Source organism: Cryptomeria japonica, chromosome 1 (assembly GCF_030272615.1).
Source record: "Cryptomeria japonica chromosome 1, Sugi_1.0, whole genome shotgun sequence".
Lineage (NCBI taxonomy): Eukaryota > Viridiplantae > Streptophyta > Pinopsida > Cupressales > Cupressaceae > Cryptomeria > Cryptomeria japonica.
The window spans coordinates 187,856,911-187,884,797 of record NC_081405.1 but is presented as its reverse complement, the minus strand read 5'-3'; the positions used below and the strand labels follow the sequence as shown (position 1 = coordinate 187,884,797).

The window sequence follows — 27,887 nt, the reverse complement described above, 5'->3', positions numbered from 1 at the left end:
ATGGCTCTTATTTCTATCCCTTCATCTACCCCAAGCTTCTGCTTGAAATCTAAGCCTACCCATCACATTAAGCCTTCTTCCAAATTATCTCGAGAATTACTCAGAAAATGTCTGAGGAGTTCGATCACGAATAAGGCCTTGGTTTCCGCTAGCATTGAAGTTGTGACTCAACGCATAGGCAACTTTCATCCCAACTTGTGGGATGGCGATTTTATACAATCTACCCCAAAGCTGCCTTATGAGGAAAGCCACTTTCATTTTATGTCATTTTTACATTCTTTTCTTTTTTCTTTTTTTTTTAGTTTTTAATACGATCATATGAACAAGAGTGCCAAAATCTGATAGGGTTCTCATTACAAGGAGCAAGCTGAGAGGCTTATTGGAGAGATCAAGGGCATGTTCAATGCAATGCCCATAGCAAAAAGTGGTAAAACTTGTGCAGAGAATTCTTTTGAGCGAATTTTTCATTCCATGATCTTTATAAATATCCCTCGAGGATAATGTGTATGAAAAATTTAGGAAAGTATATTTGCTACTTCACTCTAACATAAAATTTTGTGATTGTTACATAAACAAAATGATTTGGTTGCAGATACTGGAGCGAATTCCATAAATATCTTAATACCACTGCCTTGGGACTTCGAATCCTTCGACTGAAGAGATATCATGTTTCTTCAAGTGATTTAATGTGTGATTTCTTTTGTTATTAGCTGTTGTACATTAGATTTCTATAATTCATAGTGTTATTGATCGGTGTTTATGGATTTCATTGTATGAATTTTTTTATTGATATATCACATTTCTTGATCTATCATCAGAATATTATAGATTCAGATTAACTAAATAGAAAAAAAAAGAAAGGGAAGAAAAGAGAGTTTGTACTATATTCATTTCTATTGTTTCCATCTACGTCAATAATAATTAATAATATAATATGTATACTACTAATTGAAAGAATACTTGGATCCAAGGAGAATTCTTATTTATGAGCACTAACATTATATTCTCATTCATTAAATTTATAGGCAAATACATATTAAATTCTATGTCCACTGTAAATCAGAGTTAGCTGCAACTTTTACAACTGACATTGAGATAAGGTTGGCATAAGTAGCATGGATGGTTGAAGTCAGCTCTTGGTTGGTTGGTGGTCTGTGTTAACAGAGTCAGGGTGAATAATTAATGTATCCTAATTTCCTCTCATTAATTAATTATATTAATTGTCATTTCTAAGAGATTTCCACAATCCATCATATAATTATCAAGAGAGATTTCTAGATTCGATTGTGTAAAATATTTTAGCATAAAAATAAAAAAATAAAAAATGTTTCTGATCACACTCTGTGATCAATCATCAGGATGAAGAGAGTCAAATAAGATGAAAAGTTGCAGACTTGGAATAAATAGGAAGGATTAGAGAAGGGTGCATGAAGAACGAGAAACTAAGATGGTCAAACCTAAATAGAAGGACAAAAGAGGAAATAAAATAAAAAACAAAAGATAGAGAGAATAAAGAAAGAGAAATAAAAACCAAATTAATACCAATATATATATATATATATGTACACACACACACACACACACACACACACACACACACACACATACATGTACATGTACATGTACATATATACATATACATATACATGTACATATACATGTATATATATATATATATTTATATATATACATGCTAAAATCTTTCACACAATCAAATCCAGAAATCTCTCTTGATAGTTATATTAATTGTTTTTAGATATCTCTACATAATCTAGAAAAGATAAGTCTCGTCTTAAATCTTGTTACTACCCATTTACATTCATTTATCAAATTCTATCTTTCATAATTGATCTTTAGTGCACCACTTCCCCTCATCATAATCACCTTAGGATTTTGCAGCTTACCCCTAATCAATACAATTATGAACTTGTTTCTAATTCACCATAAACTTTGTAGACAAATGGTTTCAGTTTGACCACAAACCTCACATACAAGTGTTTTTAGATTACCATGAACCTACCACACAAAAGATTTCAGATTACCATGTGTTAGGATAACCGGTGAACAACTAAGAGTTGGGGGGGGGGGGGGGTGAATCAATTGTTAACAAATTATATCATTTAATCCACTTATTAACCTTAAACCAGATTAAGTACTGATAAAGTAGAAACAGATACCGGTAAACAATACAACTTAGCAATGAAATAGATAATCAATGCAAAGCAACCATACCACATAACACCATGATTTGTATGTGGAGAACCCAGAAAAGGAAAAACCACGGTGGGAAGCCTACCCACAGTCAGAGGATACTTCTGCAGAAAGTATGTGATACAATGAGAGGCCTGCACATGCAGGAAGGCACACTGCCTAGAGCGTATTGATCATTACAAAAGAGTCTCACTGACTACAAAGATGCAACAACCATCTCAAGATAAATGGACAACAATCCAATAGAGTGAACTAGTAGAGATAACATCTACCATGCCTGATTATAGTCCTGGTTAAGCTCAATACTGGAGGCCTTTGACCTCTTCCATAATCCCAATTTGATCACCTATGATCGACCAAATCTCCTTCGCATATGAATTACATTCCACGACCATGACACACTTATTACAATGAGATCTTACATCATTTTATACCAACCCTAAGGCCTAAACCAATTAGGTCGGCCACCTAAAAGATATTACAATAAGATCATTACATAAATTCATATTACAATGATATGTCATGTCGGCTTAAGACCAAAACAACAATAACCAATCCATAGAACATCTCAAAACATCCCGGTAATGTGTAGAGTATAGGTTAACATGATACTGGTCCATAACCTAGATAGCTACCAGACCTATTCTGGGTCCACCACTCCAAAGCAATGTCTTCAAGCAGTTGAAGCACAATAAAAGAACATCTCCAGAATCCTGAAATCCATCTAGAAGCCGCACCAACACCACTTATGTTGAACACATAGTACCACTGAGAGGGGGGGGAGTGAATCAGTGGTTCCTAAACTTTTTGACTTACAAAGAAACTATAGGATACCAGTTAACCACTTAAACACTAAACAATCAAATAGATAAAGGAAGAAGGAAAGCCAAGAAGATCAATCACACAAATGCAACTCACAACACCAGATGTACGAGGAAAACCCAATGTGGAAAAAACTGTGGTGAGAAAAGCTATTAGAGACTACTGCTCCAATCCAACCTCATAGGTAAAACACTAATTTACAAAGATTTAGGGTACCGACCCAAGGAGCACCAACCCCTTATGTTTTAGGGAACCAACCCAAGGAGGACTGGAACCCCTGCACAAAGCTCTAACTTGGTGATGTATATTGAAATACAATTTTGAATATAGTTAAGGCTTCTTGTTGCAAATGAATTTTGCAACTCTTGATTAAATATTCTACTGCAGATTGACAATCTTTTCTCCTCTATTGAATCTCACACTACCGGTTGTGAGATTACTCTCTCTAATTCTTGGCCTCTGATATCTTTCTCTCTCTCTCTCTCTCACAGTCTCACAACACACTATGTCACACTTGGATGTTGCCTTCTCTGCCACACCTTGCCGGTTTAGCTTAATTGTGAAACTACAGTTATGCTGGTAATCAATCATTGTCATTAGAACCCTCTTACCGATATGCTTGCTCACTTACTCAACAATTTTCTTAGAATACGTTCTAAGGCTAACAATTCTTCTTTGCAGTTAATCTCTCTTTTCTCTTCTTCTCTGTAGCATCAACTTGCTCTGTATCGAGCTCCTCTCTTTATTTCCATGGTTTTCTACCAAAAAGCCATTCAAATTTAGAGCAATTAGGGTTTTCTCTTCCCTACACAATCTTCATGAGATCTAATCCAGTCTGTCTTGGATCGATCACTTGTACTCTAGGGGTGTTTCTGTACACGCTTTCCATTCCCCAATGCATACTTGCTGAAGATAGAAATCTCGAACAAGATTTCCTGCCTTGAAATTTGTCGACTCATAAAATGTTTCAATTGTTTCCTTTTTGAGGTCTTCTTGAATCAGATTTCCTTTGCCTTGATCCAAGCACCAACTACTCCCTGATCTTCTATCATTCTTTCTTCCTCGAGCTGCATCAGTCAATTACAATCCCGTGATTTGTGGCTGTTTCATTTATATCGACTAACAGTTTCACCAACCATGTCGATGGAGGCTTCATTGACCACAAAATATTTGCCACCTCGGATCCACATGGTATCACCATGGTCAAACACTCTACTTGCCAATGCACAGTTGGTTCAAACTTGATCATTTAGCAAACTTATACCGGTACATGCCTTTACCGACAAGGCCTTCTTCTTCTGCTAACTGGCAATGCACACTATACTAGTATCTCATCTTCTCCTCCAGTGGTTTGTGATAACTTTAACATTCTACCTCTTCATCATAAAGAGGTAGCCAACCTCCAGACTGGTTTATTTCTCTACAAACACACAACCTTCATCATGGTTTATGCCTTATCGGTAAGCTTTCATTCTGTCTACTCACTCTTATGTGAATTGCCATCATTCTGGTTGACATCAATGACAACTTAATGCCAAAATGCCAACAATCTCCTCCTTTGGCATTGATGTCAACTTCTTGCAAGACACTTTATATCGGTACATTTCTCCCCCTTTGACACAATGACAAAGGGTATTGTGCACTCCACCTTTGATCCATATCGAGCTCCCCCTTTGACCACTATCAACTCCCCTTGAACCACATAAAGCATTCCTAGACAGATGACACAGCTCCCAACTTGTGTGAGAGATACTCAAAAGTGCTTACCGGTAATGGTTTGGTGAAAATGTCTTCTACTTGTTCTCCAGTAGGGACATAATCCATCCTTACCTCCCATCCTTCAACCTTCTCTCTAAGAAAGTGATACTTGATAGCAATGTGCTCAGTTCTAGAATGCATTTTTGGATTCTTTGCTATGTTGATTGCACTCAAATTGTCACACTGGATGAGAATAGGATCAGTGATGTTGACCTATATGTCTTTGAGGGTTTGCTTCATCCAAAGCACCTAAGAGCAGCATGTAGCAACAACAATGTATTCAACTTCAGCAGTAGATAGAAAGACTGAGTCCTGCTTCTTGCTATGCCATGAGACCAACTGGTCACCTAGAAAGAATGCACCACCACTTCTGCTCTTTCAACCATCAATGCAACCTACCCAATCAGCATCAGTGTATGCTTCCAAGATAAAATCTCCTTGTTTAGGATACCACAAACCATAGATAACCGTCCCTTGTAGGTACCTAAAGATTATGCTAACAACATTCATATGTGACTGCTTTAGTGTAGCTTGGAATCTGCCCACCATGCATACTATCTGAACTATATCTAATCTTGAAGCAGTTAGATACAATAGACTTCCTATCATGGATCTGTATAGAGTTTGATCCACCACTGGTGATTCATCACTCTTGTTCAATTTACTACCGGTCACCATGGGGGTACTTACCAGTTTACAATCTTCTAGTTGAAATTTCTTCAACATCTCCTTTGCATGCTTGATTTGTGAGATAAAGATTCCTTTATCTTGCTATAATATCTGCAAACTAAGGAAGTATGTCAATTCACCAAGCATTGACATCTCAAATTCTAACTGCATTTGATCAGCAAATTCTTTGTAGAGGGTGTCCTTGTTCCCTCCAAAGATAATGTCATCTACATACACAACCACAATGATCATCTGGTTCCCATCTTTCTTTATGTACAAATTTTTATCTACACTTCCCTTTTTGAATCCCTACTCCTTTAGGTACTGATCTAATCTTGAATACCATGATCTAGGAGCTTGCTTTAGACCATACAAGGCCTTCTTCAACCGACACACAAATGTCACATTATCATGCAGTAGAAACCCTTCCGATTGCTCCATGTACACTTCTTCCAAATTGCCATTTAGGAAGGCAAATTTTACATCCATTTAGTATACTTTATAACCCTTGTATGCGAAGAAGGCTAGAAACATTTTAATTACTTCTAATCTAGCTACTGGTGCAAATGTTTCTTCAAAGTCAATTCCCTCTACCTGAGAGTATCCTTTTCAAACTAGTCTATCTTTATGCCTAACAATCTTACCTTCTTCATTCATCTTATTCCGGTAGACCCATTTTGTACCAATGATGTTCTTGTCTTCTGGTCTAGGGACTAATTCCCAAGTCTTGTTCTTTTCAATCTGTCGCAATTCTTCTTCCATGGCATCCATCCATTCTTGTCTTTTGATGGCCTCATTGAATGTTTTGGGTTCAACTTCATTCATGAGGCATAGGTTGACTTGTTCATCATTCTGGGCAAGTCTTCTTCTATTCTGCACACCATCACTCCTATTTCCCATAATTTTCTCTTCCGGGTGATTCAGCTATACATACCGATTGGGGGTCTTCTTGGATGCTTCCTCTAGTTCAATGTCTAACTGAAGTTCATCATCTTCATCACTGAAGTTATCATACCAGTTAATTTGTGGTTGACATCCTTTGTGCGTATTTTCATCAAATTTTACAAGCACACTCTCAACAAATCTTCTTAGTCTTTCGTTGTAGGATTTGTAGTCCTTGTTGTTAGATGAGTAACCAAGGAATATATCTTCATCACTCCTAGAATCAAAACTTCCTAGACCATCCATATCTTTCTTGATAAAGAACTTGCTTCCAAATACTTTGAAGTATTTAACTAATGGCTTCTGGTCATACCACAACTCATAAGGTGTCATCATGTTGTTTGCTCTTAATTGAACCTGGATCAAAGTGTATGCAGCAGTATGAAGAGATTCTTTTCAATATGTGTTTGACAAACTAGCCTTATTTAACATGGTTCTGGCCATCTCCTTGACTGTCCTATTCTTCCTTTCTACCACACCATTTTGTTGTGGTGTCCTAGGAGCAAAGTATTACCTTCTAATTCTATGTTTTTCACAATAATCTTCAAATTCATTTGATGTAAACTCTCCACCCCAGTCTGATCTTAGGCATTTTAACTTGCACCCACTTTCTTTCTCCACTATCTTTCGAAAGATCTTGAATCTTTCAAATGCTTGTGATTTATCTTGCAGGAAGGTGACCCATGTCATTCTTGAGTATGTTGGTATTATGGATATGTTGCATTGGTTTTGTCATTGATGTCAACACTTATCAACACTTATCCTTTTGGAGATCCTTGGTTATGTTCACCAACAAGTTCAATGACTAATGCACGGTCATCGATATTTGGTTCACCAATAGGTTATATTGTTCATGAGCACTTAGGATGACTTGTTATCATCTGAAGATCACTTGGTCATGTAGAAGACATGGTTTGGACACTTGGTTTTGGTATTCTAGTTATTGGTCTAATCGGGTTGACATATTTGTTGCTATAGGCAAATTGGTCTGAGTTATGGACCGACATGCATTATCTATTCTAGATCAGCATGACACGTTATGGAGATGATTTAATCAATTGGACATTGTTGTAATTACGTTGAGCTGACATGATGCATCACATCTTGACTTACTTGTAAATGATTTAATTGTAATATTCTTAGTGAGCCAACCTACACATTTGGTCTTAGTTTTTGATATATATGTAAGATCCCAATAGTGAGATGTAAGGAATGTATGTAAGGTCATGGTATTGTAACATGGTATGTGCGAATATTGAAGAACATATGAGTAGACCATAGAGAAGGTTCAAGGAAGGTTTGAAGGTGATTATTAGAGCTTAACTGGTACTGAATCCAACATTGGAGATGCTACTTTGAGCAGTACATTATCATTAGATTTAATCATCAAATTGTAGTCAGTGTGACTCCCATCTTGTGAATTGAGCAGTGAGCTCTAGGTAGTTGGCCTTTATGCATGTGCAGACCCCATTTGTAAACACATACTATCTTTAGTAGTATCATCTGATTGTGGGTAAGGTTTCCCACCGTGGTTTTTTCCTTTATAGGGTTTCCATGTAGAAATCTTTGTGTTATGTGTTGTGGATGTTGTTTCTCTTTTTGTTTTATGCATTAAGTTTCACCATATTAATATTAACTATTAATCTGTTAACTGACATAAGTTTTGTTTACCGGTATTATGTATCAAGTTTGATTAAGTTATATTTGGGTTGAAATTAATAGACAACTAATTCACCCCCCCCCCCCTCTCAGTTGCCTCCGAGTCCTAACAATTGGTATCAGAGCCTAGTCCTCTTTTTGCAGAAGTTTAACAACTTGAGGAGATTCTATGGCAACTAACTTTTTTAGGAACGATAGTCCGAAACTTGATGAAACTAACTATGGTATATGGAAGATCAGAATGGAGACACATCTGAATTGCATTGGAAGAGACATATGGGATGTTACACAGAATGGCTATGTTGGTCCTACACCAGGTCAACCTAATCCACCTACACTAGGTAAGGATCAAGAGAATGATTGCAAAGCAAGAGAAGCACTCTTGAGCACCTTGTTAGATCAAAAAATCATGGGATTATCACACCGATCTACTGCTAAAGCTATTTGGGATAAATTGGAGACATTGAATGAAGGAGATACCACTGTCAAAATTACAAAACTGGAATGCTTCTAGGTCAGGTATGAAAATTTGAAAATGGAAGAAGATGAAATAATTTTTGCTTTTATGGAAAGGGTTAATGAAATTATTTTGGGAATACAATGATGTGGAGGTTCCTTAAGTGAAGATGAAATTTTTTCTAAAGTTTTGAGAGAATTGCCACTAGCATACAAAATGAAAGTAACTATTACTAATGAGCTGAGAACAATGCCTAATACATCAGTATCTAGAGACACCCTGGTTGGAAAACTTTCAACATTTGAGCTTGAGGAATTTGGTCCTATTACTACAATTAAGAAAGATTTAGCCTTCAAAGCATCATCATCTGCAACATCTTCATCATCAGCTGATAAATTTGATTGGAAAGCACTTTGTGCAAGAGAACTTGAAGACATCAGGAGGGAAAATGAAGAACTTGAAGAGCTTGAAGCACTATTTGCAAGGAAAATGCCTAAAGGTCCTATTGGAAGTAAGTATGAAGGTAAAGCACTATTTAAATGTTTTAACTGCAATAAAGTTGGTCATATGGCATCTAGATGTCCTGAGAGACATGCAAGATTGAGAGAAGAAGCTAAAAGAACATACAAGCCTAACCTTGAATATCAGAGATACAGATTTAAGAAGAATAGAGACAAATCATGTTACTATGCTAATGAAGGAGTTACTGATGATTCTGATGAAGAATTGATAGACAATGGATCGGCTTTTGTTGCAATAACAAAAGATCAACCAACACCTACTGTTCTACCGATAGAGCAGGCCCTGGTAGCTAAAATCAAAGAAAAGGATGAATGGATTATAGATTCTGGATGTTCACATCATATGACTGGTGATACAAGTAAATTCTTATCTTTTTCAAGAATACAATGGAGGTCTAGTAATATTTGGAGATGACAAAGCTTGTTCGATTAGAGTAAAAGGCACTATCTCTTTTGATGGTAAGCACAATACTGACAACGTTTACTGTGTTGAAGTTTTGAAGCATAATCTTTTGAGTGCTGCTCAATTAGTTGAAAAAGGATTTCAGTTGCAGTTCAAGAATGGTAAATGCAAAATCATGAATATAACTAGTTTGGAGATTGCAACCGGTAATCAGACTAGAGGTAACATCTTTCATTTGAATAACAATGAAAAGACATGCTTGATTGCACACATTGATGAAAGTTGGTTATGGCATAAAAGACTTTGTCATGTGAATTTTGATTGCATTGTAAAGATTAGTTCATCTAAGGCAGTAAGGGATTTACCTAAGATTGTAAAACCTCATAATCCGGTATGCAAGGAATGTTCTTGATTTATGAGAAATCCAATGATGTTCTTGATTTAATTCATACTGACTTGTGTGGTCCGGCAAGAACAAGAAGTCTATAGGGTGATAGATAATTTATGCTAATCATTGATGATTATTCTAGAATGTGTTGGGTTACCTTTCTCAGGGAAAAATAAGAAGCTTTTGGGAAATTCAAATTATTTAAGGCACTTGTAGAGAATGAAACCAGTAAGAAAATCAAATGTTTAAGATCAAATCAAGGAGGTGAATTTACATCTAAAGAGTTCAATACATTTTGTGAAGTGAATGGAATTAGAAGACAACTATCAGCACCCCAGACACCTCAGCAAAATGGAGTTGTGAAAAGGAAGAATAGAACTATTCTAGATGCAGCTAGAAGCATGATATCAGAAGAAAATCTACCTCATGTGTATTGGAGAGAAGCGGTGAATACAACGGTTTACACTTTTAACAGAGTTCACATCAAAGGTGAAACTGGTAAGAGACCCTATGAATTATGGTTTGGTAATATTCCTACTCTTAAGTACTTCAGAATATTTGGAAGAAAATGTTACATTAGGAGAGATGAGTATATTGGTAAATTTGATTCTAGAAGTGATGAAGGAATATTTCTTGGTTATTCATCTAAGAGCAAAGCATATAGATGTTTTAATAAAAGATTGCAGAAAATCATTGAGAGTGCAAATGTGAAGATAGATGAACACTTTAGAAGAAATTCAAGGTCTATGGATTCTGAACCGGCAGTTGAAATGATCATAAATGATCCTATATAGAGTGCACCGGCACAGAATGTAGATCTAGTCACACCAGTATCATCAGAGAATTCCATAGTGACTGAAGAACAACAGCAAGTGAACACACCCACTTATGTAAGACTGAATCACTCTAAAAGTAAGATAATTGGGAATAAGTATCAAGGAGTTATGACAAGAGAAAGACTAGCAAATGAAGAGGTATGTTTAATTTCTCAAATTGAACCAGCATCTGTTATTGAGGCATGTGAAGATAAACATTGGATTAAAGCTATGGAAGATGAATTAGAACAAATTGAAAAGAACAATACATGGACATTGGTTCCACAGCCTAAAGATAAAAATGTAATTGGAACTAAATGGGTATTCAGAAATAAACTTAATGAAGATGGTAAGGTAATCAGAAACAAACCAAGATTAGTGTGTAAAGGATATTCACAGAAAGAGGGAATTGACTATAATGAAACCTTTGCATCGGTAGCTATAATTGAGGCAGTCAGATTATTTCTTCCATTTGCAGCACACAAGAACTATAAAGTATATCAAATGGATGTTAATGTGTATTTCTGAATGGTGATCTTGAAGAGGAAGTTTACATTGAATAGCCTGATGGATTTTCACTGACAAATGATAAAGATATGGTTTGCAGATTAAGAAAATCTTTATATGGATTGAAGCAAGCTCCTAGAGCTTGGTATGCTAGATTGGACAAATATCTTTTGAATCTTGGTTACACTAAAGCTAATGCTGACATCAACTTATATTTCAAAGTGACTAATGAAGACATCTTGGTTATTGAAGTTTTTGTTGATGACATCATTTTTGGAGGAGAAGATGGATTGTGTTAAGACTTTTCTAATAAAATGCAGGAAGAATTTGAAATGTCTATGATTGGGGAGATGAAATTCTTCTTAGGATTGTAGATTTTATAGACTGATAAAGGTATATTCATATGTCAATCAAAGTACTTGAAGGAATTATTGAATAAATTTGGTATGGAAAACTCTAAACTGGTAAGTACTCCTATGCCTACAACAGATAAACTATCATTGAAGGATGATTCAAGTCTTGTTAATCCGACAAGATACAAATCTATGATTGGAGGTTTACTCTATTTGACACAAACAAGAGCTGATATAATGAATGCAGTGTGTATTGTTTCAAGATTTCAGAGTAATCCTAGATAAAATCATGAATCAGCAATAAAAAGGATTTTCTGGTATCTACAAGGCACAACAAATCTTGGTTTATGGTATCCTAAAGATAAATTTTTTGATTTATATTCATACACCAATGCTAATTGGGTAGGAGATGTAGATGACAGAAAGAGCACCACCGGTGAGGAATTCTTTCTTGGTAGCAGATTGATTTCATGGTTGAGCAAGAAACAAAGTTGTACATCATTATCAACAACATAATCAGAATATGTTGTAGTAGCAACTAACTATACTCAGGTATTATGGATTAAACAAATGTTGAAGGACATAAAGGTAAAATGCAAAGAACCTATAATCATTTATTGTGACAATTCAATAGCAATTGATATATCTAAGAATCCGGTATTCACTCTAAAACTAAACATGTTTCTATCAAATATAATTTTCTAAAAGAGAATGTTGAAGTAAAAGAAGTGAGATTGGTTTATGTGAATACTAAAGAGTAGATTGTAGATATCTTTACTAAAACTTTACCTAAGAAAACTTTTGAATATCTCAGAAAGCAGCTTGGAGTTATATCCTCACCGGTAGAGACATAGATAGTTGATGCTTGGCATCAAACTAACATAATTTACAAAGAAACCTTTTTTTAGCTTTGATGGAGGAGAGCTACTTCTCAAGGGGAGAAGTTGGTTATAACAATTGGTATTTGTAATTGGTTCTATGAACTGGTTGTATCTGGTATTTGTATTGCTTTGGCATTTGATGTGGGGGAGAGATATCTATGGAAAAACACTATCCTTTGGGAGAGACTATTCATTGGGGGAGAGATTTTTACTCTCTGAATTTGTATTTTGATTTCTAGTATTGATCTATTCAAGAGATTGTTGGTTTTTGGTTTTTGACATTTCTGCTTTGGCACTTAGATGGTTTTTCCATCTTGTGTTGCCATCAATGTCAAAGGGGGATATTGTTGGTATTATGGATATGTTGCATTGGTTTTGTCATTGATGTCAACACTTATCAACACTTATCCTTCTAGAGATCCTTGGTTATGTTCACCAACAAGTTCAGTGACTTATGCACAGTCACCAGTATTTGGTTCACCAGAAGGTTATATTATTCACCAGCACTTAGGATGACTTGTTATCATTTGAAGATCACTTGGTTATGTAGAAGACATGGTTTGGACACGTGGTTTTGGTATTCTAGTTATGGGTCTAATAGGGTTGACACATTTGTTGTTACTGACAAATTGGTCTAAGTTATGGATCGGCATGCATTATCTATTCCAGATCAACACGACGCATTATGGAGATGATTTAATCAATTGAACATTGTTGTAATTACATTGAGCTGACATGATGCATCACATCTTGACTTACTTGTAAATGATTTAATTGTAATATTCTTAGTGAGCCGACCTACACATTGGGTCTTAGGTTTTGGTATACATGTAAGATCTCAAATGTGAGATGTAAGGAATGTATGTAAGGTTATGGTATTGTAACATGGTATGTGAGAATATTGAAGATCATATGAGTAGACCATAGAGAAGGTTCAAGGAAGGTTTGAAGGTGATTATCAGAGCTTAACCGATACTGAATCCAACATTGGAGATGCTAATTTGAGCAGTACATTATCATTGGATTTAATCATCGAATTGTAGTCAGTGTGACTCCCATCTTGTGAGTGAGCAGTGAGCTCTAGGCAGTTGGCCTTTCTGCATGTGCAGACCCCACTTGTACACACATACTATCTTTAGTAGTATCATTTGATTGTGGGTAAGTTTTCCCACTGTGGTTTTTCCCCTTATAGGGTTTCCATGTAAAAATCTTTGTGTTATGTGTTGTGGATGTTGTTTCTCTTTCTGTTTCATGCATTAAGTTTCACAGGTATTAATATTAATTGTTAATATTTTAACTGACATTAATTTTGGTTTACCAATATTATGTATCAAGTTTGATTAAGTTATATTTGGGTTAAAATTAATAGACAACTGATTCACCCCCTCCCCCCCCTCAGTTGCCTTCGGGTCCTAACAGAGTAATCATCAATGAAGAGCATAAAGTATCTTTCACCTGCAAGTGCTCTTGTCCTAGTTGGACCACACATATCTGTATGCATAATTTCAAGTGGTCTTGAGGTGTTGTGCTCTTTTGTCTTGAAGCTCACCTTAGTTTGCTTACCTTTCACACATTCATCACAAAATGTACTTATTGGTTTGATGATGGGTGGAATATTGCTCACACACCCCTTTCTGCTTACTACAACTAGGTTATCAAAGTTTATGTGGCCTAATATTTGGTGCCATAGCCAACTTTCATCAACCTATCCTAACATGCATTGGGACTCATAGCATTTCTTTAGATTATAAATATTGTCATCCGTTCTCTTTCCTTCTGCCACAACTTTACTGATATTGTCTTTCTTTATCTGGCAACTGGTTGAGTCAAAGGTGAATTTGTAACCTTTGTCACACATGTAACTCACACTCAGCAGATTGTGATTTAGGCCTTCCACATAATATACATCATGTGCCTGTAGTTTTCCTTCAATGCTTAGCATTCCTTTTCCCTTTATTTTTTATGGAAGAATTGTCTCCAAACCTTACTGATCCACCATTCCAGTTTTCAAGTTTGATGAATTTATTTTTGTCACCAGTCATGTGGTTGGAACAACCACCATCTACAACCCACAGATTTTTCCTCTCAACATATAGGGCAGTCTGCACTATGAGACTTGATTCTGCCTTTTCTTTTCCTTTCTCAACCAAGACTGGTTTGGTCTTCTTCTTCTTGTCAGCTAATATATTGTGCTCAGGTTCAGTTCCTAGCTCTTGATCAGGATTTGTCTTCTTCTACTTGATCTTCTGATTTTTACATAACTTTGGTATGTGTCCAAACTCTTGATAGTTATAGCATTTTACATCTTCATTTAAAGGAACATCCTTAAAATTATTGTAGGGTACCGATTTATTTTTCCTACATTCAAAACTCTTATGACCATATCCATTGCACTAATAGCAGACAATATTCATATCCTTGAGTGCATTAAATGGATTTCTAATTTCATAACTCATAGAGGGATTATTGATTAATCTACAATCAACTATTCTATGCCCAAATTTGTTACACCAATAACAATAACCATGAAAGTTTGAAACATATCGATTAGGTTGTCTTGGTCCTGAATGGAACTGCCACATTGGGGGTCTTCCCTTCATGTTGTTGAGTCTGGTGAATCCTTCATGGCCAACTCTTGCATTTCTCCATGGATCTGCATATTGGTATAAGAAGTGTGGCCTCCGGTTCATTGATGTATACCAATTTGAGTGGCAATTTACAACAACATTTGCATATGTCTTTTTGTTGGTATCCTTGCCTATAGTGAATGTCTTCTTTTCTTCACCTTTAATTGAAGAGGTGAACATTATTTCTTTGCTAGATTTATCTTGGTGGGTTGAACTTTGACCTTCTTCAAAGCCTAAGCACCAATGTCTTTGGATTGCTTCTTTTTTCTCAACATATTGTCTAAGGCCTCAGTGTTGCCTTCATACTTGCTCCTTATTTTTATTTCTTCCTTACTTTCTTCAAGCTCCTTTATGAGCTTTACTATTTTTGCTTCCAACTCTTGATGCTCCTTTTACTTCTTTGTCAGATCAAAGGCTGTAGCTTCACATTGTTGGTATTTTGGATATGGTTTTTTCATGGATGTCAACACCTATTAACACTTATCAACTCTGACACTTGGAGAATTGGCAATGTTCACCGGTAAGCAAGTGACTTATGCATAGTCACCAGTATCTTCTTTACCGATCAGATATATTATTCACCGACACTTGGAATGACATGGAAAACACTTGGTTATGTTGAAGACATCATTTGGACACTTTGTCTTGGAGATTTGTTCATTGGTATATTCGTGTTTGCATATTTGTTGTTACCAGCAAGTAGGTCCAAGATAAGCGCCGACAAGCTTATCTATTTCAGATCAACACGACACGCTATGGAGATGATTTATTATTGTTGTAAATGCATTAAGCCGACATGTTGAATCAGATATTGCATCGGTTATTGTTTTACTTGTAAATTGTTTTATTGTAATATGTTTTGTAAAGCCGACCTATACATTTTGGTCCTAGACTTCGATATATATGTAAGATCTTATTTGTAAGATCCACATGTGATTGGAAAAAGGATTGTAATAAGGTATATGCAAGAATACACAGAGCTATACATGCAGACATCATTTGAAGGTTGAAGGAAGGTTTTTGTGAAGACATATTAGAATTGAACCGGTACTGAATCCAGCATATGAAGATGCTATTTTGAGCAGTACATCATTATTGGATTTAACCATCCAATTGTAGTCAGTGTGACTCCTATTTGGGTTTGAGCAATGAGCTCTAGGCGCTTAGCCTTTCTGCTTGTGCAGACCCCCTATTATATACACATACTATCTGAAGTAGTATCATCTGATTGTGTGTAAGGTTTACCACCGTGGTTTTTCCCCTTATAGGGTTTCCACATACAAATATTGGTGTTATGTGTTGTGGATGTTATTTTTTTTTTGTTTCATGCATTAATCTTTACCAGTACTACAACTAACTGATAAACTGTCTACCAACATTAAGTTTGGTTTATCAGTATTAAGCATTAAGTTTGGATAAATTATTTTTGGTTTAAATTTATTTGACAACAGATTCACCCGCCCCTCTTAGTTGTCTCTGGGACCTAACAATTCGTATCAGAGCTTAGTCCTCTTTTTGTAGAAGTTTAACAGCTTGAGAAGATCCAATGTCTTCTAACTATTTCAGGAAGGACAGTGCTAAAATTGATGGAACCAATTATGGCATATGGAAGATGAGGATGGAGACACATTTGAATTGCATTGGAAAGGACATATGGGAAGTTACAAAGAATGGCTATACTGCTCCTACTCCCGGTCCGCCTAATCCACCAACTTTAGGAAAAGATGAAGAAAATGATTGCAAAGAAAGAGAAGCACTTTTGAGCGCACTATCAGATCAACAAATCATGGGATTATCAGATAGATCTACTACTAAAGCTATTTGGGACCATTTGGAAACTGCAAAACTTGAAAGCTTCTGGGTTAGGTATGAAAATCTGAAAATGGAAGAAGATGAAAGGATTTATGCTTTTATGGAAAGAGTAAATGAAATTGTTTAGGGTATTAAATGTTGTTGAGGAACCTTAAGTGAAGATGAAATTGTTTCAAAAGTTTTAAGAGGATTTCCACCGGCATACAAAATGAAAGTTACTGCTATAAATGAGTTAAGAACAATGCCTAATACATCAGTAACTAAGGACACATTGATTGGAAAAATTTCAGCTTTTGAAATTGAGGAATTTGGTCCTATTACTACTATAAAGACATATTTAGCTTTTAAGGCATCAACATCATCTGCATCATTATTTGAAAAATCTGATTGGAAAGCCTTTTATGCAAGAGAACTTGAAGAAAGTGGGAGAGAAAATGAAGAACTTGAAGAACTTGAAGCACTATTCGCAAGGAAAATGCCTAAAGGTCCAGTTGGAAGTAAGTATGAAGGTAAAGCACCCTTTAAATTTTTTAACTGTAATGAGATTGGTCATATGGCTTCAAGATGCCCTGATAGACATACAAGATTGAAAGAAGAAGCTCGAAGAACATACAAGCCTAACCTTGAATATCAGAGATACAGATTTAAGAAGAATAAAGACAGGTCTTGTTATCTTGTAAATGAAGGAGTCACTGATGATTCTAATGAGGATCCAACAGACAATGGATGGGTCTTTGTTGCTATAACAAAAGATCAACCAACACCTACTATTCAACCGGTAGAGTAGGCCCTAGTAGCTAAAATTGAAGTTAAGGATGAATGGATCATTGATTCAGGATGTTCACATCATATGACTGGTGATAAAAGTAAATTATTGACTTTTCAGGAATATAATGGAGGTCTAGTAAGATTTGGAGATGATAAAGCTCATTTGATCAAAGGAAAAGGTACTATATCTCTTGATGGTAAGCATAATACTGACAATGTTTACTATGTTGAAGGTTTAAAGCATAATCTTTTGAGTGTTGGTCAATTAGTTGAGAAAGGATTTAAGTTACAATTCAAGAATGGAAAATGCAAAATTATGAATAGAACTGGTTTGGAAATTGCAACCGATAATCAAACTAGAGGTAATATCTTTCATTTGAATAACAATGAAAAGACATGCTTGATTGCACATATTGATGAAAGTTGGCTATGGCATAAGAGACTCTGTCATGTAAATTTTGATTGCATTGTGAAAATCAGTACAACTAAAGAAGTTAGAGATTTACCCACGATTGTTAAGCCTCACAATCCGATATGTAAGGAATGTCAATTTGGAAAACAAGCTAGAGCATCTTTTAAAAGTATTCCAGAAAAATCCAATAATGCTCTTGACTTAATTCATACTTATTTATGTGGTCCAGCTAGAACTAAAAGCTTACAAGGTGATAGATATTTCAAGCTATTCATTGATGACTATTCTAGAATGTGTTGGGTTACTTTTCTCAGAGAAAAATCAGAAGCACTTGGGAAATTCAAGCTATTCAAGGTGATGGTAGAAAATGAAACTGACAAGAAAATCAAATGTCTGAGATCACATCAAGGAGGTGAATTTACATCTAAGGAATTTAATACATTCTGTGAAGTAAATGGAATCAGAAGACAATTATCAACACCTCGGACACCACAACAAAATGGAGTTGTAGAAAGGAAAAATAGAACTCTCTTGGATGCAGCTAGAAGTATGTGATTAGAAGAAAATCTACCACATGTCTATTGGAGAGAGGCAGTAAGCACAACAGTCTACATGTTCAACAAAGTTCACATCAAAGGTGAAATTAGTAAGACCCCTCATGAACTATGGTTTGGTATTACTCCTACTCTTAAATACTTTAGAATATTTGGAAGTAAAAGCTATATTAGAAGAGATGAGTATATTGGCAAATTTGATCCTAGAAGTGATGAAGGAATATTTCTTGGTTATTCATCTAAGAGAAAAGCATATAGATGTTTTAACAAGAGATTGCAGAAAATTGTTGAGAGTACAAATGTGAAAATTGATGGACAGTTTAGCGGAACTTCAAGGTATATAGACTCTGAACTGACAATAAAGATAATGATAAATGAACCTACATTGACCACACTGGTACAAAATGAAGATCCAGTTACACCGGTATCATCTGAAAATTCCACTATAACTGAGGAACAATAGAAAACAAAGACACCTCGGTATGTAAGATTGAACCACTCTGAAAATCAGATAATTGGGAACAAGTATCAAGGAGTTATGACAAGAGGAAGATTGGAAAATGAAGAGGTATGTCTTATTTCTCAAATTGAACTAGCATCAATTAATGAGGCATGTGAAGATAAACACTAGATTAAAGATATGGAAGAAGAATTAGAACAAATTGAAAAGAATAACACATGGACATTAGTTCCTCGGCCTAAAGAAAAAAATGTAATTGGAACAAAATGGGTATTCAGAAACAAACTCAATGAATATGGTAAGGTAATCAGAAATAAAGCAAGAGTAGTGTGTAAGGGATATTCACAGAAAGAAGGAATTGATTACAATGAAACCTTTGCACCAGTAGCTAGAATTGAGGCAGTCAGATTATTCTTGGCTTTTGCAGCACACAAGAACTACAAAGTATATCAAATCGATATTAAATGTGCATTTCTGAATGGAGATCTTGAAGAAGAAGTTTACATTGAGCAACCTGATGGATTTTCTTTAACAAATAACAAAGATATGGTTTGTAGGTTAAGGAAAACTTTTTATGGGTTGAAGCAAGCTCTAAGAGCTTGGTATGCTAGATTGGATAAATATCTTTTGAAGATTGTTTTTTCTAAAGGTAATGCTGACAACAACTTATACTATAAAGTGACTAATGATGACATCTTGGTTATAGAAGTTTTTGTTGATGATATAATCTTTGGAGGAGAAGATGGATTATGTAAAAACTTTTCTATTGAAATGCAACAAGAATCTGAAATGTCTATGATTGGAGAGATTAAATTCTTTTTAGGATTGTAAATTTCACAGACTGATAAAGGTATATTCTTGAGTCAATCTAAGTACTTGAAAGAGTTACTAAAGAAATTTGGGATGGAAAACTCTAAACCAGTAAGCACACCTATGACTACAAATGACAAATTATCACTAAGGGATGAATCTACACATGTTAATCCAACTAGGTACAAATCTATGGTAGGAGGCCTACTGTATTTGACACAAACAAGACCTGATATTATGAATGAAGTATGTATTGTTTCAAGATTTTAGAGTAATCCTAAAGAAAATCATGAATCAACAGTAAAAAGGATTTTCCAGTACCTACAAGGCACTACAAATCTTGGCCTATGGTATCCTAGAGATGAAAACTTTGAATTATGTGCATACATAGATGCAAATTGGGTAGGAGATGTAGATGATAGAAAAAGAACCACTGATGGAGCATTTTTTCTTGGAAGTAGATTAGTTTCTTGGTTGAGTAAGAAACAAAGTTGCACATCCTTATCAATAGCTGAATCAGAATATGTTGCAGCAGCAACCAACTGTACACAGGTATTATGGCTTAAGCAAATGTTGAAGTACATAAAGGTAAAATGCAAGGAACCTATAACTATCTATTGTGATAATACAACAACAATTGATATATCTAAGAATCTGGTACTACATTCTAAAACTAAACATGTCTCTATGAAATTAATTTTTTTGAAAGAGAATGTTGAAGCAAAAGAAGTAAAACTGGTTTATGTGAATACTAAAGAGCAGAATGCAGATATTTTCACTAAACCTCTACCTAAGGAGACCTTTGAATATCTTAGAGATCAGCTTGGGGTCATACCCCCACTGGTAGAGACTTAGACAGTTGATGTTTGTCATCAATTGGCAAAACTAACAGAGAAATCTTTTACTCGAGCTTTGATGAGTTGAGCTACTTCTCAGGGGGAGTAGTTGGTATACTTAATAAGTTGGTATTTTGTATTTGAACCTAGTTTTTATATTGCTTTGGCATTTGATGTCAAAGGGGGAGAGATTGATATGGAAAAACACATGTTACTCATAGGGGGAGAGATTGTTATTTTGGGAGAGATTGATTACTCTATGTACCAAAATTTTGATTTCTGGTTTTGATCTCTTTTGGAGATTGTTGGTTTTTGGTATTTGGCATTTCTGTTTTGGCACTTTGATGGTTTTTCCATCTTGTGTTGCCATCAATGCTAAAGGGGGAGATTGTTGGTATTTTGGATATGATTTTGTCATTGATGTCAACACCTATTAACACTTATCAACTCTAGCACTTGGAGAATTGGCAATGTTCACCGACAAGCAAGTGACTTATGCACAGTCATCAGTATCCCATTCACCGACAGGATATATTGCTCACCGGCACTTGGAATGACATGGAAAACAATTGGTTATGTCAAAGACATCATTTGGACACTTTGTCTTGTAGATTTGTTCATTGGTATATTCATGTTCACATATTTGTTGTTATTGACAAATAGGTCCACGATAAGCACCGACAGGCTTATCTATTCCAGATCAACACGACATGCTATGAAGATGATTTATTATTGTTATAAATGCATTAAGCCAACATGTTGAATCGGATATTGCATCGGTTATTGTTTTACTTGTAAATTATTTTATTGTAATATCTTTTGTAAAGCTGACCTATACATTTTGGTCCTAGACTTCGTTATATGTGTAAGATCTTATTTTTAAGATCCATATGCGATTGGAAAAAGGATTGTAATAAGGTATATGTGAGAATAAGTAGAGCTATACACGCAAACATCATTTGAAGGTTAAATGAAGGTTTTTGTGAAGACATATTAGAACTAAACCGGTACTGAATCCAGCTTATCAAAATTCTATTTTGAGCAGTACATCATTATTGGATTTAACCATCCAATTGTAGTCAATGTGACTCCTATTTGTGTTTGAGTAGTGAGCTCTAGGTACTTGGCCTTTTTGCATGTGTAGACCCCCTATTGTATACACATACTATCTGCAGTAGTATCATCTGATTGTGGGTAAGGTTTCCCACCGTGGTTTTTCCCCTTACAGGGTTTCCATGTACAAATACTAGTGTTATGTGTTGTGGATGTTATTGTCTTTTTGTTTCATGCATTAATCTTTACCGGTACTGCAACTAACTGATAAACTATCTACTAGCATTAAGTTTGGTTTACCAGTATTAAGAATTAAGTTTGGATAAGTTGTTTTTTGTTTAAATTTATTTGACAACTGATTCACGCCCCCCTCTCAAATGTCTTTGGGACCTAACACACATATCCTCTTGGTTTCTTCCATCTGCAATTTCAAGTCAGATATAACTTGACTGGACTCATCCAGGGATTGCTTCAAGAGATTTTGTTCATCTACTCCAATAAGCATAACCCTCTTGAGTTCTCTTCTTATTTTACACAATTTCTCAAGAGAAATGATAAGTTCACTCTCCAAATCCACTTCAACTTCAATATCCTCCTCTTCCTCATCTTCATCAACTAGTATATCAAGTGCCATGAAGAGATTGACTTTTCTGTCATTATCATGGTAATCATCTTCTGTTGCATTTTCTTCATCTGTTGTGTCATCCTCAATAGTATATAGGTTGTTATGGTTTTGGTAGCCTCTCCTTCCTTGCTGGTAGTCATTCCTTTATCTATCTTTTCCAGCAGATCTTCTGAACTCTCTTGACTCATCTCTACTAGTTTCTTTGTGAGGACAATTAGCAAAAAAGTGTCCAACCTTCCCACGGTTGAAACATTTAAGTGGTAGCTTTCCTTTGTACCGGTCAGATCCTCTTTTGAGATTCCTGACAAAGCTTGCTACTTTTGCATCAAAGTCTTCACTAGATTCTTTATGAGTAGCTGCTTCTTTTCTCTTTTTGGTTATGTTGAATGCTACTTCTTTCCTTCGGGAAGTATCACTGGTTGTTCTCATCTCAAAGGTTCTTAGAGAGCCAAATAACTCATCCATTGTAAAAATCTTCAAATCCTTGGCTTCTTCTATGGTAGACACCTTAGTATCATACTTGGGTGTGAGAGATCTAAGTACCTTCTTGACAAGAATCTCATTTGCAATCTCTTCTCCAAATCCTCTGATGGTGTTCACAATTTCATCAAATCTGTGAAGATAGTCTGCAATCTTTTCATCATATTTCATTTTGATGCTTTCAAGTTGGCCCCTTAGTGCTTGTAGCTTGGCTTCTTTGACTTTTGCATCTCCTTCAAACAACCTCTATAATTTATCCCAAGTCTCCTTTGCTGAAACACAGTGCATGACTTTGACAAAATTATTATCAGAGAGTCCACTCAAGATAGTATGTTTGGCCTTTGCATTATTCTCACACTCCTTTTTGGCATCCAGATCAGTGGGAGGAACATTAGGAACAACATACCCATTCTTGATAGACATCCACATATCAAAACTTAGGGAGGAAATATAGGTCTTCATTCTTCTACTCCAGAAGGCATAGTTGGATCCATCAAACATTGGGGATTTTGAGGAAGCAGACTCATTTCTCACCATTGTGTTCAAAGTCCAGAATCTACCCAACATTTAAAGATAACTAAGAACCTGGGCTCTGATACCAACTTTTGAACACAAAGTACCACTGAGAGGGGGGGGAGTGAATCAGTGGTTCCTAAACTTTTTGACTTACAAAGAAACTTCAAGATAATAGTTAACCACTTAAATACTAAACAATCAAACTAGTAAAGAAAGAAGGAAAGCCAAGGAGATCAATCACAAAAATGCAACTCACAACACCAGATGTATAAGGAAAACCCAATATGAGAAAAACCTTGGTGAGAAAAGATGCTAGAGACTATTGCTCCAATCTAGCCTCACAACTAAAACACTGATTTACAATGATTTAGGGCACCAACCCAAGGAGCACCAACCCCTTCTATTTTAGGGCACCAACCCCTACACCAAGCTCTAACTTTGTGATGTATATTGAAATACAATTTTGAATACAGTTAAGGCTTCTTGTTGCAAATGAATTCTGCAACTCTTGATTAAATATTCTATTGCTGATTGATAGTCTTTTCTCCTCTACCGAATCTCACACTACTGGTTGTGAGATTAATCTCTCTAATTCTTGGCCTCTGATATCTCTCTCTCTCTCATAGTCTCACAACACATCGTGTCACACTTGGATGCTGCCTGCTCTACCACACCTTTCTGGTTTAGCTTAACTATGAAACTACAATTATGTCGATACTCAATCACTATCGGTAGAACCCTCTCACCGGTATGCTTTCTCACTTACTCATCAATTTCCTCAGAATATGTTCTAAGGATAACAAATCTTCTTTGCACTTGATCTCACTTTTCTCTTCTTCTTCTCTGCAACATCAACTTGCTTTGTATCGAGCTGCTCTCTTTATTTCCATGGTTTCCTGTCAAAAGCCATTCAAATTTAGAGCAGTTAGGGTTTTCTCTTCCTAACACAATCTTCATGAGATCTGATCGAGGCTATCTTAGATTGATCACTTGTACTCCAGGGATTTATCTGTACACGCTTTCCATTCCCCAATGCATACTTGCTAAAGATAGCAATCTCAAACAAGATTTCCTACCTTTAAATCTGTCGACTCATAAAATGCTTTAGCTATTTCCTTTTCGAGGTTTTCATGAATTAGATTTCATTTGCATTGATCCAGGTGCCAACTACTACCTAATCTTATGTCATTCTTTCTTCCTTGAGCCACATCAGTTAGTTACAATCTTGTGATTTATGGTTGTTTCATTTATATCGACTAACAATTTCACTAACCATGTCGATGGAGGCTTCATCGACCACAACATATTTGCCACCTCGGATCCACATGGTATCACCATGGTCAAACACTCTGCTCCCTGACACACAGTCAGTTCAAAGTTGATCATTCAACAAACTCATACCAGTACACACATTTACCGGTAAGGCCTTCTTCTTCTGCTAACCGGTAGTGCACACTATACCGGTAACACATCTTCTCCTCCAGTGGTTTGTGATAACTTTAACATTCTATCTCTTCATCATAAACAAGTAGCCAACCTCCAGACTGGTTTATTGCTCTATACATACACAACCTTCATCATGGTTTATGCCTTACCAATAAGATTTCATTATGTCTTCTCACTCTTATGTGAATTGCCATCATGCTGGTTGACATCAATGACAACTTAATGCCAAAATGTCAAAAACTTATGCATCCTATCAAGATTCCTTAGTAAAAGCTCTGTCGGTTAAACCTTAAACTAACATCGGCATGGGTTTACAAGAGTGTATGATAGCATCCGATTACCAAGTCAATACCAACTGACCAAAACATTCTTGAGGATCATGTAACAGATGAAATCAAACATACTCTATTGATCCAAACATGCTGGAAGTTTCGAACAGATAGTCTCTTCTGCCGGTAACACTAGATCTTCTACTGGTAACCAAAACCTATCTATTGGTAACCAACCATAACAAAGAGTGTTGACATCAATGATAAAACATCAATGCAACACATAATCAATTCATCCATGGTGCCAACACCATGAACCTAATACACAAATGGTTTCAAATGACCATGGGCCTCACATGAAGTGGTTTCACATGGCAATGAACCTAGCACACACTTTCCCTGCAATTTCTTATCACTCTGGGCTTTACTTATGAACTTTTATGTTCTCCTTATACTTTCCTTAAAATTGATTGTTGAGTCTATATAAAAAATGATCCATCTACCAAGATACATGGGTAACTAACTATTGTACTCGCTAGAATTGTGAGAATCTTGTAAACCTACATGATTCATCAATTTGTTAAACTCTTCTATAACAATTCTAGAATATTGGGTACAATTGAACATGTACCCCCTACAACAAATCAAATATGATATGTTCTATCCTTTAACAAAGAATACTAACTCTCAACCATTTGTCTAAAATAAAAATCCCTTAATTATGCTTTCTTTAAATAGACAAACTTTCCGACTTCACAAATAACACTGAACTGTTTCTGTACAGATTCCCACAATCTTCATGAATTACAACACATTGTTTTGGACTAGATTCTTTTCGACAGCCACCCAAAAATTATCAACTTTCCACAAAATTAAAATAGGAATCTCTTGAGAGATATCATTGAACTCCCAACTATCTCCTTCAAATACAACCCTTTATAATCTTTTGCCTAGTCTTGAGAACAAAATCATTATTGTATTTTGTTACCTTTGATCCGAACACTCCAATGATCTCTATTAAAGTAAGATCCTTCCTCGACAATGGGGGAACCATTTATGACCTCTTCCTCATCTTTTTCTTCAACACTAAATAATTAATGTTTTGGTTTGAAAACCTCCTTTCTAAGGGTTGTCTTGCAACCTTCAAATGAACTCAAAGTGCATACAACAATTTTCTTTTCTTTGCAAATCCTTTAACATCTATCTCCTTTTGTGGTGGCAAACTACTACACAAAATGCATCTACTATGTTGCGGTCTTTCCTATCACACAATGATTTCTTCTTTTCACTTAAACAATTGGTACTTTATCCACAATGTATCAGATACATTTATTCTTTAATTTGATCTATCATTAACATATTGGTTGATATAATGGCAGATGTGTTAAGAAACTTCAAAGGAAATGATGGCCAGTTCTTGTGTCCATCGAGTCTATCAGAGGAAGAGAAGATAGGAAGTATTCTAAATCTTTACAAAGCTTCCTTAATTTCTTTTCTAGAGGAGAATATTATGGACAAGGGTAAAGCCTTTGCAATAACATATTTGAATGAATCTCTACAAAAGACTGATATCAATTCCCATCTTTCACAAGAGGTGATGGTGACTAGAATCTCTAGTTTTAATTCTCCCCATATTCATACTATGGAGGACGTTTTCATTTAAGTGCTAACCTAGAATTTTAACATGTAGGTAAAGTACAACCTGGAGTACATATGGCACACAAAGACATATATAGAGAAAACAGATCTTGGACAAAGTAGTGGCATTACATTTAAACATAGTTTTTCTTTTACCTCTCATTTATAGAAATTTTAACCTTCTGCCTCTTATTTTCAGGACATATGGTAATAAAGAAATTCTAAATCTGGCTAAGTTGGACTTCAATATCATGCAGTCAAACCATCGGCAAGAGCCTGAATCCATCTTAAAGTAATTTAAATTGATTAAAATTATGAATGGACATTAGATAATGGGGTGAAAGTATAGAGCAATTATGTTGAGCAATTAAAATATTTGTTACTCTCAATATAAACTTTTTTATTTTAGAGAATAGTATATATTTTAAAATTCTTTTTCAATAACATTTTTAAGTTTTTAATTTGAAGTTTTGTATTAAGTATTTATGATTATTTATTCTTAGTGTTTTGTAGTTTAATTTTATAGAAAATTAAAATTTGTGTGAATGTTGTGTTTAGGTGGTGGAAGGACTTGGATTTAGATAAAGTGAACTTTGCTCATCATCGTCATGTAGAATATTTTGCTTTAGCATGTGCATATTCTATAGATGCTCAATATTTTGTTTATAGAAGTGATTTTGCAAAGCTTTGTGCTCTTGCAACAATTGTCGATGATATCTATGACACTTATGGTACTATTGAGGAGATTAAACTCTTCAATGAAGTTGTTTAGATGTAAGTATTGTATGGAAAGGGATTATTGTTCACATACATTTCTTTTTTTTAAAGAAAAGAATAGTAGATTATTGATATTTATAATAATAAAAAATGGTAAGTGATTGAGCTTAAGTAGCCATTAATATATTTAGTCATGGATTTTCATACACTTTATTTATATAAAATTAAAATTTTCTATTAACTTGTTACTTTGTATTTAATAGTATATACACAAACTAGATTTTGTTCTATTAGTATACATTAATTTATTGTTTTAGCATGTTTTTCTTTTAGGTGGGATCCTTTCCCTCCAAAATGTTTTCCTGAAAATATTAAAATAGCTTACAAGGCATTTCGCACGGGAGTAAATGAAAGTGCACAAGTAGCAAAGAAGAGTTAAGGACAAGACACCCTCCCTTATGCACGCAAAGCTGTATGA

At 35.3% G+C, this 27,887-nt stretch overlaps 1 pseudogene; it reads left to right on the top strand.

Moving 5' to 3' along the window:
* LOC131066132 (alpha pinene synthase, chloroplastic-like) lies at positions 1-27,887 on the top strand (annotated as a pseudogene).